Raw genomic sequence first — 18112 nt, 5'->3', positions numbered from 1 at the left:
TTAGTACTCTCCCACGGCCTAGAACAGCCTGCAGAAGCTATTCACATACGCACAAATTTTAAGTGATTAATAAATAAATAACTGACATAAAAACGGAGAGATGCTTCACTAGACATAAATGTCCTGTTTTCTCTCTGCTTTCTATTAACTGCTGTAAGGCATGAAGAAAATATAGAAGTCGATTTCAGTGTCAGAGAAATGGAGCTTCATTAACTCTAATAAAAATAGATAAATATCGTCCACGCGCTTCTGGAGAAATCGCTCAAGTTGTTCAAGACAGGTGCTCTGTAGCCACATCGACTGGATAGCATCACAGTAAGTTGGAAATGGAAAGTTGAATGTAAAATACAGTCTATTTGTCCACGTGGAGGAATAAAGTAGACCGTAAGGCTTTCCCATACTTGAAAAATCAGTGCTTGTGAACTGGAAAAAGTATCCGCGGATGTTTTCAACGGGGCAATAGGAAGGCAGCGAAGCAACGATTCCAGACTCTTCACAAAGGAGGCGAAAAGAGAGATGTTTTCAGGTGCTTTCTGCCTTCTGGGGGTTGCAGAGCGAGAAGGGCGAAGGAGTGAGACCGGGAGGGGTGGCAAGGTTGCGGGGAGGGGAGAGGAAGAGGCGAGGTAGAGTCGTGGAAGCGGAGACTTGGATGCACACCTGCGAGGGCGGCGCTTCGGGACCAGGGAGCCGCGCGGAACTAGCAAACGGGACGGGGCGTCGGGCCGAGGGCTACCCCGCGGTCGGGGACCGAATCCCTGGCCCGCTTCGCGGGTCTCGGACCCGGAACTCACTCCATCACCCTGGCAGCCCCCTGCCCGGCCGATCTGGCTTTCGGTCCAGCTGCAGGGTTCCTCGGCTGCCGGCCGCGCGCGGGCATGGCGCCGGGACCCCTTCTTGCAGTCTGCTCACGGGCGGGGGCCTTTCGTGTGGGTTTCATCCCCACTTCTCCCTGCGCCCGGCCCCCAGGTTGGCTCCGGGAGGAAAGCGGCGCGCTGGGAACTCAGTCTCGCGCCTCGGAGCCGAGCGGAGCTGCTGGTGCGATTGACTGACAGTTTGAAACTATCCGCCAGTTAAAGTCCCGGGCGCACCACTGCTCCCCTCCCGCCCCACCCAGCTGTTCTCCCCACTTCCCCTTACGCCTGAGTGTTTCGATTTTAGGATCTTCTCTTTCCTTAAGGACAAATTCGCTATCCATTATCTGTTCAGATGGAAAGGATCAGATGGTTTTCATACTTTTTTGAACGCTGACAGTAGAAAATCCCAGAGGGAGGCGGAGAAAGACGGAAGCGTGCGTGAGAGAGAGAGACCGTCCGACCTAGGGGGAGGGCAGGGGGCTTCCCTCTCCTGGAGGACAGACAGAATGATACATATTGTCATTAACAGTTTTGACCCACCCAGACCCCACCCTTCGGTTGCATCCATCACACAGTCATTACAAAGGGGCAGCGCTGACACACTGCCTGCCCGGCTCCCGGGGCTCCCGGGCTGGCTTAATGAGGTGCACCCAGCCGGGGCTATTGTGCAGCGCGAATGAGGCAAGGACGAGACGGCAACGATCCTAGCAGCTGCTCGCTGCAGCCCCGCAGCAGTGGCCAAGCCCGGACCTCAAGTGGATGGATGCCTCTGAAAGTGTCTTCCTGAACGAACCCATCAGGCAGTAGAAGACTGTGGCGGGGCTAGTGAACTTGGATGAGGCGTTCCTCTCCCGCAGTTGAGCCGGCTGGAGGCAAGTGCAGTCACTTGGGTAACCGCGGGGATGCTGGGGGCGGGGGAGAGAGAGATGGTGGGGATTTTAAGCCCGTCCTCTGTCTAAAGGCGGCTTGGACCAATTTCCCTTCCAACCACTGTTTACCTTTTGTTTTGTTAGCTTGGCATTTCCCACCCCACCCCCTCTCTGGTGTGGTCTGAACCTTGCATCTTGCTCTGGGGGTTGTGCATTTTAATGTAATTCTGATTGGTGAATGTTCTCTCCTTTTTGTTGTGATTACTAGAGACACTTTAGTCCTGCCTTCCCAGTTCTGCGCCCTGCACAAGCAGTTTTGAAAAATTAAGTGCAAAAAGCATGACAAAGCAATATGAGGTTGCCGTGGTAAGTGAACTTTTAAACAAAAAATTACCATTTCTTCTCTTGTGCTCGGTCTGTGGGTGGTTTGAAGGGGACTCATCACACACAAAGGGCTGGGGGCTGGGTGCTGGGAGCAGGGGGCGGTGAAACAAAAAACAGTAGTTTTAATTGTTTTCTCTTTACTCTGGTCAGTCAGTTAACATGTTCCGTGTTGATCTGTTTGATAATCTTGGGATGGCGACGTACTTGATGCATTTAAAGTGGGTGAGAGTTGGCAGTCAGCAGGGTCGAGGTACCGGGGAGGGAGAAGGAAACTAGGTTATTGTCTGGTTTCAAAAGAGCCGTGCAATTCTGACTTCCTGAACTCTGCACAGGAGCCGGGTCATTCCTGATCAAAATCCTAAAGAGAAAAGGAACAATGGGGTCACTGCAAGTTACTACAACTATGTCTGTGCTGTCTCCTGCACTGTTAGACCTCCCCCTTTCTTCCTTGCACTAACTCAGGTAGCAACCTTAGAAGCCATCATTCTTAGACAAATTTTAAATGCTAAATGATGATCAAATGATGCATTTGGAAAGTTGTGATCCTAAAAGATGGGGTGCTGGAGAAGAGGATTGCTTCCTACCCTCCTTCCCACTTCTCCCTGCCCTCTTCCCCACTCCATCCTCTTTTTCAACTAAAATGAACAGATTTATTTAAGGGTCTTTCCTCCATCTCCTCTTCTAATCCTTTTTATTAGTTTTTTTTTTTTTTTTAATGAGAGGTATATTCCAGGGAAGGGTTTCTGAGTTTTGCCCCTGTATCTCATTTACTTTCCTGAGAATAACTATCCAACTTATTATTTGTGGTAAACTGGAACAATTTTCAAGTTTGGTAAAAGGCTCAACCTTTCCTCTAAAATTCTAAATTGTTTGGCCAGCTCTCAGTAGCCCTAATTTTTTTTCCGTTTGTGAATCTAGTTGCCTTTTAACTTGTCAAGGGCTGGCTATGGAGATGACTGGGCTCCACAATATTGGAATGGACTTGCACATTCTCTGATGAGGCAAGGCCATCTAAGTTTTCTCATTTGAAGGATGGGATGGAAGCAAAAGTACTCCCTTGAAAGGAATTGTTCTTATGTTTTGTTGAAACCACTTCTAACTTTGATTTATATGTGTGTAAATCTATAATCATATGTGCTTACATTTCTCTCAAGATGTATTTGAAATAAAGTTTTTTAAAGTTATTATGTATGTCCTCTGATCATGAGAAACACATATAGTAACTTTTTAAACTGATTATTTTGCAATAAAGATTAATGTATTTTATTAGACTTATACTTTAATAACTTATTTTAACAACTGACTTATTTTTTGTCTATTCTACATGAAGCTAACTGTCATTTACCAGTGACTATCACAGGAAAGTCACACCTTATGGTTAACTTTCAAAGTAATCACTATTTGCAATTACTATCCTTAAAACAGTTTTCAGTTTGAGAGTTTAAATACCAAATAACTAAAACAGTTATCTGTTGGTACAAGAAGAATCAATTCAGTAGTTTTGACTCTCAGAAGAGTTTAGATTAGAATATAGTATTTTATATATTTTTTAAATATATAATTAAATCCTATTACAATTGGGAAGTTTGCTTTTCTTATGTATTGATATTCTTAGAGCAACTAACAATGTTTTTCAATTGTATAATTTATTTTGAACCATACTACTCAACTCTCATACCTATTTAATTTAAATATATGGCCTGAACATATAGAAAATTAGATTGCTTTGATACTTGAACTGAGAAAAACATCTTTAATCAGATTTATTTTATCATACTCATAATCTCAAACAAATCCTCAACTTTACTGTAGTTTTTCATTTGTACATTAAAACTACTATTTCAGTTAAGGATAATATAAAAATTATTATTGAAATAAGTTGGATAGTTGAAAGTTGACTTCTATGATAGTTATTAATAGTGTAGATGGTTAGCTTCCTATAAAAGTACTTAGATTAAAGCTTTATATTCTTGGCACTTTCAATTACTAATACCCTAATTCTGTGGCAATTGTAGGTTTGCAAAAATAATCTCTATATGGAAATTTCTTTATGTCAGAATATAATATTTTAATCATTTTTTTCCTCAGTGTTCTAATTATATGTTATTGGCACATTGGAAATACAGTGGCCCTGTTTTGATATTTTCCCCTAAACCTTGTTCCATTAGAACAAATTTTACAAATAACAGAAAGCTTATAGTATTCATAAAAACAAAACCCTAAGTGCTTTCAACTAAGCAATATTTCTATTTTCTCATAGAAATATTCATTTCCCATAACATTGACTCACTTTAAGTGAATAGGTAAATATTCATAATAATAATAAATAAAGGAGAAAAAATGGATGAGATATAGGGAGTGGGAGTAAGTGATAGCCAGGGTCATCTAATATTATATTGTAGATTTTACCTTTTACACTGTATCTTGGACTTAAAATGTTCCTGTAAGCAAAAAGTAAAGGTAAAAAAGAAATGGCTGAAGTGAAACTATGATTTTAAAAATTAAAAAATAACTTTCATTTATTATGTCTAATTAGCATTAAGATTAAGCATTAATCTTATATCAAATACATAATATAAAACAGCTAAGAAATTAACTTTAATAGTTAATATTTGTTGTCTTCCTACCATGATCCAGTCAGGCATCTCATCATGTATGTAAGTGCTTTACCTGTATTATCTCAATCTTCAGAATGCTCTAGGTGGTAGGTCTAAGAACTGAGTAGTTAAGTCAGCTCATAAACCAAGAAGTGAGGATTTGAACCTATCTGACTCTAAACTTGGGTTCAACATCAAGCAAAATGAAAAGGAAATAATAGAAAATGTGAGCTCATTTACTAAATTTAAAGAGACCTTCCACATAAAACCCATGTTATCTCCCCAGATTCCAAACATAGGAATGACTACCTGTTACTCTTGGCACTTTCCTCAATAAAACATTTTGGAGAAAAAAAATCTTACTGAAATGTTCCTACATCCCCAAATTGGGTTTGGATATTTTGCTGGTTTGGCTGGTTGTTTCTTTTTGAGGATGCTAATGGAGAATTTATTGCATCTTCTGATCCCACCCCAAAAGTTAACAAAAGAAGAGGATGATTAAATTTAATGACAAAAGTATTTTCAAATATGTGCCAATATATTAGAAACGTACACAACATACACAAATATGTACCAACAACTTCATAAAAGGAAAGACTAACTGAAAACCAATTTCCCTTAAAAATAAGTCCCTTATTTAAATTTAACTTAAATAAGCAGTGATTTTTTTTTATTTTACCAATGTAAATAAGATTAATTTTTCATTTTAAAGACTTTTTTAAAAGAAAAAAATTCAGTTACAAAAGAAATTCAGTTACAGTAACATTTTCTAAAGTAATGAAATGTTGTATGACTCTATAGGTAGCAAATCATTGCATGATTTTTTTGGCCATATGTTTATTTTCCAAGAGTTTAATCAATTAAGTTTCAGCCTAATTATTCAGTGAATAGGGGCCTCCATTTTTAAAACTACTTTCATCTAATGACCTAAGAGACTTAAAGATAGAAAATGATATAGAAAATAAAATCTCAAATGGTGCTTTGTGATTGCTTTTTAAATATAAAATGATAGACTCTGAAAACTAGGGAAAAAGTCCTTTCTCTTTAAAAAGCTCTAATTGTTCACTTTTATTTATAAAATCTTTGGACCTAAGAGATTGGGACATAGATACTGTATCTGCTCAGGTTTATTTATTTACTACCTTGGGACTGCAAAACTGAAGATGTTAAGATTTTATCAGGAGAATACACTCAAGCCCCCCTAAGTACTAATAAAAATCTTTAAACACATCATGTCTTTCAACAGAAAACTGCTCAGTTTTTCACTTGCACCTGAGAAGAAATGAAAGCACTGTATCTGCATTTTTTGCAGTGGATGGAGTCCTAAGTTGTTTTGTGTAGACCCTTATCTTTAAAAAAATAAAAAAAGAGTTGCTTTTATTAAATTCAGAGAGCACTCATATTTAAAAGGGCATTTGAATTAATTCTCCTCCCCTGATAGCTCAGCTGGTAAAGAATCCATCTGCAATGAGGGAGACCTGGGTTTGATCCCTGGGTTGGGAAGATACCCTGAAGAAGGGAAAGGCTACCCACTCCAGTATTCTGGCCTGGAGAATTCCATGGACTCCTCATGGTGTTGCAAAGAGTTGGACATGACTGAGCGACTTTCACTTCACTAAGTAAAGGACTTTTAAAATGATTTATCCACTTTGTGAGTTTGATTCTTAGAAAGCAAAATCCTCCAGCCCTGCCGTGTTTAAACCTGACTATGAAAATTCCAGTAACTTTTTTTAAAGTCTGATAATTTTGGACTTTTAAGAACAATGTTAACAGTCTAGGAGTCAGTCACATATAATTCAGTTCTGCCTCACTTTGACCTAGGAAACCATGCCTTAAAAGACACTCTTGGACTTTAACCCCTGTTCCCCAAACCTAATTCTAGTTATTGCCTTATTTTAATTAAAATTCAGGCTAGGTTGTTTAACAGAGTTAATAAAATATTTGTATAGTCTTTTATCTTATTATATATATTATGTGTATAATATATTTATTTTAAACAATATATTTGTTATACATATATTTTAAAATACATGTATTATTATAAATATGTATTTGTACATAATAATATATATTTATTATTGTAGTCTATCCTTGACTTGGAAATTCACATTACATTATTACTGACTAAAATCGTAGAGTTATATATATAATTTTCTTTCCCTTACAATTCATCAAAGTACTTAAGTCTGTATGTATAAATAATAACTATACAAAAAGTTATATGAGTATGAGGCAAAAAAGTTATTAAAGCAGTTTTTCAGTTTCAGTTTTTGGGATAATGCCATGAAACTGAATTTTGTTTAATAATAATAATAATATTAACATTAATTATTCACTAAAAATCTAAGAGTATTTTAGGATAGGTTTGTGGGGTCTCTTGTACCTCTCCACCATCACTGTCCCATAACTTCAACAAAATAATAATTTCACTTGAAAAATTAGGAAAATGTGGACTCTGTTTAAATTAGGAAAATAAATGAAAAGACCCTAAGATAGTTCCTGCATAGGTCCTGGAATCTTTAATGCTATGCATTTCAATTATTACTTTAAATTATTTCAAACATGAAATCTTTACATTTTGTGTTCAAAGTAAAATTACATGTTATGGACTTTCAAAGCCCTTCAGAACATGAAATTTTTATAGCAAAGGGCTGAATAATACTATCTGGGTACCGCCAAACCTGAAAAACTTTGACAATGGCTGAGAAGGCAGTATTAATGATTCTAACTTATAGAAAGACATGTAAACCTAATGAAACTTAAAGTCATTGCCATTAAGAAGTGAGAACTCAGTTTTGTGTTTCCATTAAAAAAAAAAAAAACACTGGACACATTATGTTTAATAAAATCTAAAGAATTACCCTTATCCTTTGTTAAAGATAAGGAGAATAAGGACAGCTACAGAAATTTAGACTGGAATTTCTAATTTTTCAGTGCTTTAGATCACCATTAGATCACCATTTAGATCACCATTAGATCTGATGTTACGGTAGAGACAGTATTCAATATATGGTTGATCCTTATCAATCACCATAACAGTTTGATATGTCTTAGAGTACAGAAATGATAAACTTCACTCAGCAAACATTATTGTATGCTTATGAGGTTTAAGGTACAGTGCTAGAACCCAGGAATACCATGCTGGGGAAAGATGGCTTTGCTGTCAGGCTATATAGAGTCTGTGTAGAAGGGCAAGTCAGTCTCCTTATAATGCAGTGAGATAATTGTTATCAGAAGTGTGTATGAAGTGCTTTTAGAAAGCAGAGGAAGCCATCGCCAATATGTCCACCGTTGGCTTTCCTATGGGTATTCAGGAAGTGCTTCCCAGTGGAGGTGAAATTTTGCATACTGACTTTTTTTTTCCGTTAATAGTGGAACTTCAAATAATATAAAGAAAGACTAAAGTATGTATATTTGCCACTCTCTACATTTTGATATGTACTTATGATGAGGAAGAGCAAGTTTTTATGTAGGATGCTGAATTTTTCAAGATTCATTAGTGTAATTTCTCAGATATACCGTTTTTGACAAATGCACACAATCAGGAAAGCCTTTAATATATTGATTATGTTTGTGTTTTCTTGGTAGTAGCATAATGGATAACACAAAGGCCTCATTTTTATTCTTCAATGCTCTACCAAAAAAAAGGTATCTTGTAAAACCTTGAAAGGCACACAAAAGCAAAAGTAATTAAATAACATAAGTGGTGAGGGAGATTGCCTGTGATCTGGGCTAGCATTAGAAGGGAGGTATAAGAAAGAGGTTATTTGAGAGGAAATGATAGGGAAATATTTTAAAATAGGAAAAAGGGTTCTGCTTTATAGCAATTGGGTATCAACTTAAGCGATTTCACTTTCCTTTGTATTGCTTTCACATTTACAGTGGAGGAGGAAAGTACTATTAATCTCCAGTTTTCCTTATTTATGATTGTTTTATTACTGATCAGACTAAAACCACCCCATTTTCTTTTTTAAACTACCAAATGCATGGAAAATCTTCTCTTCAGAGTGATTGGTACTTCCTATGAATATCGTGCTCACCGATGTCATGACAATACTGCTTAGTCCATTCCTTCTGGGATTCTCTCTTGGCAACAATTTTTTTTATTTCCTTGTGTTCATTTTTAGGAAAATCCTCTCAACATTGTTATATGTATTATTTTATAGGAAGGAAGCATGTAAAATACTCTTGAACTCATATTACTTGTGAGTTTGAATAGCATTCAGATTAGAATGATTTCCCCAGAATTTTATAGGCTTGCCCAATCCAGCTGTATATTTTATATGCTAATGTAAATTCTATTTTTGTTCCCCTTGGGGGTTTAAGTGATTATAATTGTTGCTCTTCAAAAGCCAAACAGATGATGATTGCTGCTTCAGGAGTATACCAAAAGAAACTGGCTTTCATTAAACCTGCTCATCCACTTCATAATTATCTCCATTTTATCTAGCTAAGAAGCAGGAAAAAATGGCAAGTACAGTTCACTGAAGCCAGTTCAGTTATTTAAACATCGCTTTATTGAACTAGCAGGAGGTGTTAAAGTAGGGGGAATGTTTTCATTCTAACACCGATATGTAGCCAGTGGCCCAAGTCAAGAGTTAGTTGAACATCAAATGCCAGTGGCCACAGGGAATGAGAGGGGAGATATGTTGAGCCATTCTGAGAGGTGTCTGCTGGTGGGTACAGTAAATAATCCTGCAGCGGCAGCTATTCTGAAATAGTCTTTTTGCTTGTTCTTCTTTCTGTATGTTCAAAATGGAGTTATTATTTAGTATCCATTAGGAATACTGGGGCTTCCAGGTGGCTCAGTGGTAAAGAAGCTGCCTGCCAATACAAGAGACATACGTTCAAGCCCTGGGTTGGGAAGATACCCCGAGAAGGAAATGGCAATCCATTCCAGTATTCTTGCCTGAAAAATCCCATCATTAGAGGAGTCTGGTGGGCTACAGTCCATGGGGTCGCAAAGATTTGGACATGACTGAGTGACTAAATGACAACAAACAATTCATTAAGAAGCACTCAGAAATACACCCTAAATAAAAGGGAAATTTCCTATAAAATGTAAAAAAAAAGAAAAAGGAAGTGGATATTTATAAAGCCTAAAAAGATGCCAAATTCCGAGACTGATCAATATCAATAGTCCTTCAAGGAATCTTTATGGTCACATAAGCCTGAGACCTAACCATGGGTCAGAAAGCAGATTTTTGTGGAGGTTGGTTTTCCTCAACTGAGAGAGTATTTCCCCTAGGTGACCCAGGGCTCTGAGTTATCTCTGCCCTAGTCCTAGGGAGAGGATGGAAAGGTAGCCTTGGAAATGGGTTGACTTGGGATGTATTTCGGACCACATACATAGCTGACTGTCCTCCTAATTGCGTAAGGAGGGTCCATGAACTCTCACCCAGAGGAATAGAAAAGTGCCAAGTCAACAGCTGTTCAAGCTTCCAGCTGTGAGAAAGCAATTCTCTCTGGTTAAATGAAATATTCTGAAAGGGATCTCTCCTCTAAAATTTTAGAGAGCCATGTTTTAGAAGCCAATTGTCTAAGTCTAGACTTACATAAAACATTACATTCACAAACAACCAAAAAGGAAAGTTTCATTTTTTTCCTACAGATTTACATTTCCATGTTAATTGTTCAGCAAGTCTGAGGCAGTTTCACTTTTTAAGACATAGGGTTATTATCTTTCAAGTTGATTTTGAAACTTTTGGGGTATTATATTGAAAAGAAAAAAAGAAAAAGAAAGCTTACATAATAAATAAAAGTAAATATATTCCTGAAAGGTTTGGATAATTTGCTAGAAAGTTATGTACATTAAAAAATAATTATTTTTCTCTCAATTCTTATGCTACAGCAATAAATATTTTTTCCAGTTTTCATATACGTAATCTTATTTTGACTTCATGACATCCTTATAAAGTAAGAAAAGAAAATAATATAATTTCATTTTACCTTTATAAAAACAGATTTAAAAATAGTTTTACAATTAGAATTTAGGGAAAGCCACTTCTTGGTCAGTATCTTAATCAACATTTCATTGATTGACCAACAGCTTGGCAAAACGTGATGTTGGATTACATCTAGACTGTAGAGTCATTAGTGAACCCTGAGGTGGGGTTGCAGGTAGAATGTTTCTAGATGTTTTCCCAGAGAGATCTTAGGTGAATATTTGCATGTTTAGATCCAAGGAAACGGTATTGGCCTGCTCTCTAAAAACTCTCTAAATTCAAAATTCTATTTGGGGGTATGGCTGTATTGGATTTTCTTGGATTCCTGTATAGAGATGTACTTGTGTGCTGAGTCACTTCAGTCATGTCCAACTCTTTGTGACCCCATGGACTGTAGCCCATCAGGCTCTTCTGTCTATGGGATTGCCGAGGCAAGAATACTAGAGTGGGAAGCCCTCCTCCAGGGGATCTTCCCAACCCAGGGATCGAACTCACGTCTCTTATATCTCCTGCATTAGCAGGCGGGTTCTTTACCACTTGTACCACCTGGGAAGCCCGAATAAAGATATGCTAGAGTATAAAGAACTCTGACTGCCTACCAACAAAGAAGGCCTTAAGTCTGAGACCATACCAACCGCACCTAGAGCAGCCCTAGGCAAAAATGGTGAAAAAATGGGGAATGATTTATCTCACCTCCCTATCACCTACCCTTGACACCCCTAGGACCTAGCTATCCCTTATTCCCCTAGGTTCTCACTGTCTCTTTTTTTTTTTTTTTTGTCCCCGCTCCTCCCCCCTCTCACTGTCTCTTTACAGACCTTGCTAAAATCCAAGATCTGCTAGGACAATCTCTCCTTTCAACAGGGAGACAGTTTATAATCTAATAAACTAACCTCCACTAATGGGACTATATTAAGGAGAGTCTTGAAAGTGAAAGTCGCTCAGTCATGTCCGACTCTGCGACTCCATGGACTATATACAGTCCATGGAATTCTCTAGGCCAGAACACTGGAGTGGGTAGCCTTTCCCTTCTCCAGGGTATCTTCCCAACCCAGGGATCGAACCCAGGTCTCCCACGTTGCAGGCAGATTGTTTACCAGCTGAACCACAAGGGAAGCCCAAGGAGAGTCTTGGTTTTAGTTAATATTTAAAAGTTGCTCACAGAGAAAATGCCCTCATTTTTGTTAAACAATCATGGTGAGTTAACTCGTTGGGTGGTCATTTCAGGCCAAAATATATCTTTCTCTGGTAGTTGCTTTTCTTAACTGTGTGGCAGTCCTAATCTGTATCACTGAGGAGATTGCTCACTTGTCTTTGAATAGGAGAGTTAGAAATGAACTCAACAGGAAAATATAACACTGGGAAAAATTGATTTTGTTGTATTGGCTTATCTGCTTAAGTGTATTAAACAGAAGCAAAAACTACAAGAGGTAGTAAACACTAAAATATATCCATGACAGTGGAATGACTGTAATTTCCAAGGGTTATCTCACATGTCTGGTCTTTTATTATAATAACAGGAAATTTTAGAAACTCATGTTTATTCTGTGACCTCACAGACATCTGAATACAAATAAAACATTTAAAATGTCTCCCAGTTAAATCTCTTTCAGCACAATCCAGAATACATATTTGTCAATTACTCAGTTCAAGCCAATCCAAAACAGTTCAAGCAAGAGTTTACTTTAAGTCCATATTTAACTGAGCAACTGAAAAATCTGTATCATTTTTTGCTTTAAATCAATAGCTCATGAGAATCATCCACAGAGGTTTTTATAAACATGTATGCTTAGCCCTCACCTTGAATGACCGAGTAGAATTACTCCTGGGAGCAAGACCAGGTATCTGTACTATCAAAGAAAAAAGCCTCGGCAAGTGGGTTGAGGTATGAATGCACGTTCATCTGATCTCACCAGTTCTGTCGTTCATTGAAGATCCACTCTGTGCCAGGCACTCTCCTGAACACTTGACAAATGTTTTTTCACTTAATGCTCACAACATCCCTAAAAGGGAGCTATTATTTTAATTTTTTTTTACATTTATTTATTTTTCTGTGCCAGGTCTTAGTTGCAGCATGTAAACTCTTAGTTGTAGCTTGTGGAATCTAGTTCCCTGACCACGGATCGAATCCAGGCCCCCAGCCACTGGATCACCAGAGAAGTCACCTATTATTTTTATACTCATTTTACCAATGAGAAAGCTGAGGATTGGAGAGATCAGGCAACGTGGCTGGAGTGGGGAGTGGGGAGGACCAAAATGAAAGTCTGCTTGAGTAGTTTGAACCTCTACAACCCTGAAAAGGCCTTTTTAATATACAGATTGCAAATGTATGGCTGCATTTTATAGCTGTAATTTCCAACCTAGAAGCTTCCATTTTGCTGCTTTGATTACCCTAAGATTATCTGGAGCGTACAGGGATTGTTTCATTTTATGGCCTTAAAAGAGAGCCACTATATTCATGTGAAAGAAGACATGGTCTAATAGGTAAGAGATACTTTACAATTATAGGTAAAATGTTTTGCTTTCTTTGTATAAAGGTCACAGATGGCTTTGTACCTTAGTTCTTAATTCAGAAACTCAGGAGCTGCTGTAAACTACCTTTTAATTTTGTGGCTGAAAAGTATTCAGAAGTAAGATAGTGTTAGAAGAGCATGATTTTCATTCCAGATCAATTTCTTATTTTAAAAATATTTTTAAATTGTATAAAATCATTGCTGAGAAATGCAGTTTCCAGTGTGGAATATGCAATTTTAGGATATGTTCTTTCTGATTTGGGACTGACGCCATTATTTAGAATAGTGATGACTCATGTCTAGGACTGAAATCTGTTTTTCATGGGTTTATACATTTTTCCCCTTGAATTGCACCAAAAATGGTTTTTTAATTGGCTTTAACTCATGCCCAATAAATTGGACGAAAATTGATTGCCGCAGTCATGTTTGGTTTAAAATTATTCAAGACTGCACCATGAGTCAAATGAGTGAGGGCAGAGGCATTTTATGTCTTCTATTTATGACAAATAACTTCTTTTCCAAAATGGTCATACTTTATATATAAAAGTTAATATATATTCACATTTTATAAAGCTTAAAAGATAATAACAGGTCCACATTAAAAACACACACATCATGTTAAAAAATAAAATTCTCTTGTTTTGGTACTGTTCCTTAGTACCTTCTTTTTCACTTCTGTCAATACAAGTTTATTCATAGTATTCCTTTAAAAATAAATAATGCCTGCACACAGTTCTTGTTGGATTCATGGTCACAATGTTAGATAAATGAGGCTGTTTGGACTGTCCCATCCTATAGAGCTGAGATAGTGAAGAGTGATTTTAGAGACAAAAATTAAACAATATGAAAATTGAATTAACTCAGGTAACTGTCTAGGGCACTGAAATAGCAATTCACTAAATGGTACCTGTCAGGAAGCCAGTTATTGTTCAATCTCATTATAATTCTTTACTGTATTACAGTTTTCATTTATTTATTTGCCATAGAAATTTAAGGGCTTTCCTAGTTGGAAATAAAGGTTCATTTTATGAGATTCTTCAGCAACTGCAAGAAAGAATAGAATAGGGAAAAAGAAATATTTAATTAAATGAAAGAACATCCCTTGGTCATAGGCAGTGAGTGAAGAAAATAGTTGTTCCTGTGTGCAATTCATACTGGGGCAATTATAATTGGACAAGATAGTTATGTCTGATATTGTATCATTCTTAGAAACTGGTAGAGCAATTTCTGAAATTTTTTTCATTTTGTTCTATTATATTTAGTTTTCATATACATTAAATCTCAGGATTTGTCTTTTATAAATTACTGTGTTTAAACTATAAAGCTCCAGAGCTGTTAATGTGTCCTTCTCTAAATCTACATTGTCTTTGAAGAGGTCACCAGTCCTCATGACCCCGTATCGACATCCTCGTGGCTACAAGGCTGAAACGAGCTCTGGAGCTGTAGAGATTTTTTTTTCCTTCTCAAAACTCAAAACTACCTGTTTTTCTGATTTGTTTAAAAAAAAAAAAAAAACCAACTCAGAATTTTTACAAGCTCAATAATGCAGAAAATGTTAAAAAAACTAGAAGTCCAAAAAAAACAAACTAAAAGTCCAACTCCTATTACCTCTAAATAGGCACTGTTTAATATTCTAGTGACCATCCTTTACATGATATTTAATACTTTCAACAATATTTCATGAAAATCATTGTATATCATCAGTCACCAATATATACTATCCTTGTAAATTATTAACTGTTTCCTCTATGGTTATGGAGTAAACATCTGAACATTAAAATTTACATAAGCTAAATACTTTTATTTTTTGGCCTTGCCTTGCGGCTTGTGGGATATTAGTTCCTCAACCAGGGATCAAACTTGCAGCCTTGACAGTGAAAACATGCAGCCCTAACCACTGGACTGCCAGGGAATTCCCAGAAAAAGCTAAATACTTAAAATTTCTTCAGCTCCCCTGAAATTGCCAGTGGTTAGGACCTCCTAGGACATATTATGTAATAGTTCTCAAAATTTTATTGCATTTGACCTGAATTGTAGAAGCAAATCATCCAATTATCACTTTTATCTCTTTTTCATTTGTCAGCAGTAGGTAGCATGGCAAGACAGGAGTATAATTATTTTCATAATAAAAAGTAGAGTTTTGTTTGTGTCTGGTAACTGTAATATCTATTTTCCTTATGCCTTTGTTTTCTTGCAAGTATTAAGTTCTGCTTTGTTTCTTTAGAGTTACTGAATTTTATATCTGGAAAGTACCTTACAGGTCATCTACTAAATAGTGGTTTAGGACTTGGACCATTCAAATGGACTACTGAAGGTCAAATCCCAGCTCTGTCAACTTCGAGTTGTGTGATCTTGGGCAAATTACTTAACTTCCTCAGTTACCTCATCTTTAAAATGATAGGATTATTGTGAGGGTTAAATGGTTTAATGAACATAAAGCATCAGAAACTTTCCAGGTGTGTAGTGGTTGCAGACAACACAAGAGATGCGGGTTTGATCCCTGGGTGAGGAAGATCCCCTGGAGTAGGAAGTGGCAACCCACTCCAGTATTCTTGCTTGGAAAATTCTTTGGACAGAGAAGCCTGGCGGGCTACAGTCCATGGGATCGCAAAGAATCTGACATGACTGAGCATGTCACATCAAAGCATCAGAATGCTGCCTAGCACATGGTATATACTTAATACTTGTTACCTATTATTGTTATTTTTGTTAATCCAGTCTGCTCCTAGGAGTCATGAGGTTTAGTCAGAGGGACTTGCTGAAGGGAATCAGCTAGTTAGTGGGAGAAGTAATACTCAGACTCATGTTTCCTTTCTTCAAACCTAGGAATCCTAGCCAATGCATCCTTCCCGAGCATTGTTTGTAAACTCTCTTAAGCACAAAGGTGTTTTAGGGGCATCCACAGGACTTCCCTGGGGCTCAGACAGTAACGCGTCTGTCTACAATTCGGGAGACCCAGATTCGATCCCTGGGTCGGGAAGATCCCCTGGAGAAGGAAATGGCAACCCACTCCAGTACTACTGCCTAGAAAATCCCATGGATGGAGGAGCCTGGTAGGCTACAGTCCATGGGGTCGCAAAGAGTCAGATATGACTGGACTGAGCAACTTCACTTTCACTCTCACAGATAATTAGGCTACCACATGATTGGCTCTGATTACTGATTTCTCTTCCTCATAGCTTTCTTGGTTTTTTTTGGCTCAAAAGTATTATTTGTTTAGAACGTTATCACTTTCCTAACATCTGCTATAAATATTTTGGCCATTAAAACATTTTCATTATTATCAGTGTAAATCCTTCTTTTATATATATATCAGTCTTCCCCACATTTCTGTCCCTTGACCTTGCCACCTCATTCCAGGGAGTCCTTAGAGTTTTAGACAAAAACCTTCTTCATTCTCCTTCTGTCTTGATTCTGATCCCTGTAGCTTTGAGTTTCTTCCTGTTTGGCATGTCCAAAATTTGCACTTGTCAATATATATATATATATACACCTTGTATCTAGTAGTTTTATGTCAGTATTCTGCTCTGCTGGCTGTCTATGATGTGAGGCCACAAAGCCTAACCAACCTGGTAATTCTGTTGCTCTGCAGCCCACTTCCTTCATGACAGTCGGCCTAGTCTTCTCATTTCTCAATCTCGTTTGCTCTGAACATACGCAGACACACTCATATACACACAAACATGCCCCTGCAATAAAGTAGATTTATATTAAGTTCTTTTAAAACTAAAGAGTAAAACACCATAATATATTTCATATTTTCCTCTTTTATGAAAACCTTGTAAAGAGGCTCAAATTTTTCTGCATCCTTTTGATATGACTAATATGGAGATGCACCTTTAGTAATAATAACATCTAGGAAATACTAGTATTCTACAAAACAGTGCTTCTTGAGTTAAACAATAAGCCCTGACAAAAGAGAGACTTTTTTTTTATTGTTTGCACAAGAAATTGAGAAATATCAGCAAGAGAAAAAAAGAAATTTCACAGTAAATTGTTTCAAAATAATTCAAGGAAATGTCTGTTTGTTACTCAGACAATGTAAGCAGTCTGAAACACTGTTCATTTATGTTTTATCTTCCAACTCATGTTTACAAAAACTGACATTTCAAACAACCTATTCTCTAATTTGTCATCCTGGAATGACAGTGGCCAAAGATACCAAACATTATTTTCCATTACAACAGTACTTTCAGTCTTTAAGATGCATAGACCTGTGCTCAATCAGAGAAATAGATTTTCCATTGAGTCACATCAACATGAAGGGTTAAAAGGGGTTGGTGTGAAATGGTGGTGAAGAGTAACTCTGGCTATTCTCTGTGTGTGTGTGCTTTTGTTTACTCTTGGTGGTAATTATACTTTCTGGTAGAAGTCTGGCAGTCACATGGTTGGACTTGATTTTGAGTGGGTCAGTCCTATCAAATTATAAGATATATTTAGGCTATAGAGAGATGCCTGTTGAAGTTTAAAGAACAGTAAGTTTGTTTTTCCATTGTAACCTATGAACTTAGACATAAAAAAGTTTAAGTTTCATTCTTTTTTTTCAGGCTGCAAAATTTGGTTTCCTTTTGTTCTGCTTACTCACTGAAAGTCCACATCTGTAGCTACATCTGTATCAGTCCATGGCAAAGTAAGCCCAGGAGGGAACTGCACAACCAGAAGCCATAGGCAAGATTTAGTATTCATTTGACATCCTATATTTTACAATGTCAAGTGGACATTATGGCTCCATTTTGTTTCATTCAAAACAAACAAACTATTATAAAAAGCATAGTCTCCTGTGCCCTTTATAGAGTCTACCTCTGTGTTCCTTTGGATATTTATTTTGATAGATTTTTCAAGCACAGACAACGTAAGAAATACAAAACTAGAGCAGAAAGTACTGTTCACCTATGTAAATGGAATAAATATAATAGCCTATAAAAATATATGTGGAGAGAGGGAATGAGC

General features: G+C 37.2%; 1 protein-coding gene across 4 annotated transcripts in view; it reads left to right on the top strand.

The window, feature by feature from the left end:
* The first annotated feature begins 1991 nt into the window (after positions 1 to 1991).
* The window catches only part of ELAVL2 (ELAV like RNA binding protein 2), a 169209-nt gene continuing 153088 nt past the window's right edge, over positions 1992 to 18112 (top strand). For 2 of the 4 annotated variants that reach the window (XM_043487266.1, XM_043487263.1), the window contains exon 1: positions 1992 to 2089. The gene's annotated coding sequence lies outside the window, so the exon portion shown is untranslated. Of the gene's footprint in view, positions 2090 to 13111; positions 13134 to 18112 lie in introns of those variants that run through there. The other 2 variants (XM_043487259.1, XM_043487273.1) reach the window with 2 other exon arrangements.

The sequence above is a fragment of the Cervus canadensis genome, chromosome 14 (genome assembly GCF_019320065.1).
Source record: "Cervus canadensis isolate Bull #8, Minnesota chromosome 14, ASM1932006v1, whole genome shotgun sequence".
NCBI lineage: Eukaryota > Metazoa > Chordata > Mammalia > Artiodactyla > Cervidae > Cervus > Cervus canadensis.
The sequence above is the reverse complement of the archived record's forward strand: the minus strand, read 5'-3'. Positions and strand labels throughout refer to the sequence as shown.